A 4,423-nucleotide genomic window follows, 5' to 3' on the forward strand; every position below is an offset into this window, starting at 1 on the left:
GCTTTGTGTAGTATGAAAGGCCCATGAGGCAAAACTATAAATAGAGGACATTTCCCTACTTTTAGGGGTTAGCTTTTTGAGATCTAGAACATTGTAATAGAAAATACATATATTGAAGCTCTCTCTCGCTCTTTTGGTCCGGATCAGTAGCATTTTATTTATGCTTCTTCATTCAACATCATTAGCTTAATCATAAATATCTACATCTTTATTCAAGTCCTTAACGCATATATTCACACACATTCTATTGCACACAGATCCATACATATCCCATATCAAACCCAAAATAGATTAAAGTTCATCCACATATCCTATACCTCACTTATAAATTCAGTTGATTACGTAAATTCGGGGCAAACAAATATATCTTTTAAATGTAAAATTTAACTCAAAGTAACAATGTTGGTTCGTCTTCTCGGTCAGCTGATCGAGAAATGCATGCTCAATGTGAAGATATTGTCCATACCATGTGGGAGGATTATATTAAAAAGTAGTTACACTACAACTCAAGTTCAATTTTCTTTTCTATTGAACTAAAGTTCGATCAATAGATGTTGTATTTTTTAGAAAGGCGTTTTGGTAGCGTATTAACTTAGTTATGAACTATGGTTTGTTTTTGATAAGATTGTATAAGAATTGAGGAAGTTTTGATAGTTTCCACAGCTTGTAGGGTTTTCATGTTTATGAAAACATATACAACATAAGAAATTCAAAGTGTATGTCCAAACAAAACTTTAACTTTAAATCAACCTGATTTCAAATCGCTGATTTCAAATCATGATTTAAAATCATGTGCAAACGGGCCTAAATCCTCTTGGCTATTCGTAATTATTTTTCCTTAAAGTTGACTTACTATTAGAAGAGAGGTTTTATCTTTTTTTTCTTAATTTATTCGTTGGGAGTGGATGTACTGTGTGCCAAATGCCCGTAATTAGCTTAAACAATTTTACCGTGTTTAGCTGATGAGTCATTGGTTCAATTCATTCTTAAATCTTTAAACATTTTATTACGAGGAACAAACTAAACCAACTGTTCTTACGTAGCAATCTGAACTTGTTTGACCAATGAAATTTGCGTTAAAGGTTCGACTAATAGTTGGCATTGCCGCCTTCTATACACGGAATGGATCTTGGTAAAAACTTAACTACATCGGGTGTTTACACCAAATCAATACATGGATGTCATGTGTTTGGATGTTGAGTTCTTTTATTTAACCATGGTTAATTAACATGTACTTTACTTCATTAAATCACTTAACCATAATCAGTTGTATTAGTTTAGTGTAAATACCCGATGGGGATAAATATTTAAACATGATCCTTTTACACTATCGGATCGTCTAAAAAGTAATAAAGATAATTACAGTTTTCTTTTTCTTTCCCCCATTTCTTTTATTTTTCAACTTTTATCCATTTGCATGCGCTCCTCTTTACCTGATTGGCTTGGGATATTCCACCGAGATAAATCTAGCATCCAGGTTCTTGACAAAACATTGTTTACTTAATAAATCAATGATAAGAAGAAGCATTCAAGATGAGATTAACTGTTAACACATCTGAAGTAGCAAGTATAAAGAAGTATATAGAATATTGAGTAATCCACACGCTGGTCAAGCAATTTTTGAATATCAACTACTCCCTCTGTCCCAATTTATGTGATACAGTTCCAGAGTCAAACAAGAAAATGTTTTATCATGATTTACTCGTATGCCCTTTAAATACTTTAAATTGTTAATAATTGTGACTTATATTACTTTTTATGTAGTTTTTAAATATGTAACTTCTTTTTCAAAAACATGTAACTTATTTTTCAAAAACTTAAAGATTATATGTTCGAATTTACGGTCAAAATAAAAAAGTTTGACTCTCGAAATCCGAACTATATCACATAAATTGGGACAGATGGAGTAGTATAATAAAAATTAATTGTGATTAGGCAGGCCTCTTATCAGCCTATGAAAAAGTCCAAGCGTACGTACGTATTGTTAGCTACACCTTATGATCGACTTTCTTTGGTGCAGTTTGTTCCTTAGCCTGCTACTCATGCTTGGCTAAAACTATTTACTCAACAAATTCGAAAACCAAAAGGAAAAAGAAAACATTTGATGATAAATGTTGGTAGAGAAACATTTGATGATAAATGTTGGTAGAGTTAATCCCACTTTTGGATTGTAATTCGGGAAAAGAAAGAAAATGTTGAAGACAATGATAAGGCTGAAGGTATGTGAATATTGAATATGAATAAATAGTAACAATAACAATAAATAATAACAATAACAATGATAAGGCATTATCATCCAATTATTGTCAGATTAAATCCTCCCTTTTTTGGATAAGGTTCAATGAGTCATATCTCCTATCAGATAGCCACTCTCCATGAATCAACCACCTTTAATCTTCTTGCAATTTAGCGCAATTTTTAAATAAATAACTTGCTTTGGTGCATAATAATTCACATCTTAGTTCAACTCATCAACTTAATTTAAGATAAGAATCTCATTAGTTAGCTATCCTATCTATATATCATGTTGGTAGAATTGAAATTCTTGTGTTGCTGCTAACCATAAGTCCATAATATTAATTTATAATCACAAAGAATAAAAGAAAGAGAGACAGAGGGGAATGGGGTTTGTTTCCATGTGCAATTTGAGTTGAGTTTGTGGATATCATATTTTTCAATTTTGGCATTGGCTGTATAGATTCGAAAAAGTGAAAAATGATCGTCTCTTTCTTCTATCTAATGACATAGAAAATCCCAGCGAGAATATTTGAGATATTGGATATAATTGTTACAAAATTTTCCAATTTCCAAAGTTTCTGTTGTCTCTTTTTATTTGCAGTTTCTTACAAACCGTTAAAACTCAGTCTAACTACATTTTATCTCAAGTGTAATGCATACTCACAATAGTAAAATAATATGTTAATAACCATAGAAAGACAAAAGCACTATGACATCTGATGATGATGAACGAACTTGGAACATGCAATATAGGAAAATATTACTAGTTTGTATAAAGGTGTATAACATGTTGTTAACTACAAAGACGAAATTTTTATGCAATATTTAGTTACAATTCATGTTCAAAATTAATCTAAATCTCCACCAAATGACTTCAGATTTTGTAGACAACTTCCTTTAAGACTATTTTTAGCAAGTCTAACAACATTGATCCTCTCTAAATTTCTCACAAAAATCATATCAGAAATTTAGACTGACTTTTTCAAGCTTGTCCAATAATGGTGGGTTACCTTCTAATATAATTTCACCACCCAAATCTTAAAATATCAATACATTCATCACGATTTGAATTCCAAACACAACAACAAATCGAGTTTGTCAATGAACAATCAAGAGGATACTAGCTAGGTTTGAAGAAGAGAAATAGAGGAAGTGAAAGAAGAGAAATAGAGGAAGTGAATCTAACTTTCAAATTATATACAATATCGGCCAATCACAGATATAAGGGCTGAAGAATGGCCCTTTGTATTATAAACTTGAGCTGAGTGACTGAGAGTGTGCAAAATTGAGAATATCTACTCGTATTCGATATTTATACCAAATTGAAGATTTAACTTTAATAGATAGAAATTAAAGCAAGTATACATATTACTTAACCATGTGTAGTGATAAGAGCATATATAAAAGACAAATGGCTTTGATATAGTAGTTTGATATAAACACAAATTGCGAAACTTTTTTTTTTTTTTTTTATGAAATTATACTAAATATGTTGCTGTGTATATATATATATATATATATATATATATATATATATATATATATATATATATATATATATTTGCATCACTATTGTCACCGTGATTGGGACTGTTATATTATGTCATCACTAGTTGATAGGCTATTAATTAAGAAACTATCACTTGTTTTCCCACCACAAGATAAAAAATGCACTAGTATTAAAGGGATAAAAAAGAGAATCGCGCTGGGAATTGAAGAAGTACTTCTATAAAAAAAATTTAGATATTATTAATTAATTAATTAATCGAGTTTCTCTTAAGTTTTCAATGATTTGAAAAGGCATCTTCATGTATTTGTTTGTTTTTCTCTTCAAAATATCATTTCCAAGGAGTAGCAGTTAAGTCTGTGTCATCATCTAGTTGATCTCCAAACCTTTTGGTTCCTCCAATCATCGGGAGCTATGTATATATCTTTTACTCCTTTTTATATTTTTTTCTATTATTTGATGTCCGTTACTTATTTTGGAACTTGATTAATCCAGAATCACGGTTGAAAATTCTACTTTAAGGGGTGAAACGTGAAAGCTCCCTAGGGGTGTACAAAGTAAATCGAAAAACCACACCAAACCGATAAACCAAGTCAAACCGAGAAAAAAAGCCCGACTAGTGATTTGGTTTGACTTGGTTTAGTGTTGGAAAAAAAAACCCGACCATAATTGGTTTGG

Source organism: Lycium ferocissimum, chromosome 9 (genome assembly GCF_029784015.1).
Source record: "Lycium ferocissimum isolate CSIRO_LF1 chromosome 9, AGI_CSIRO_Lferr_CH_V1, whole genome shotgun sequence".
Classification (NCBI taxonomy): Eukaryota; Viridiplantae; Streptophyta; class Magnoliopsida; order Solanales; family Solanaceae; genus Lycium; species Lycium ferocissimum.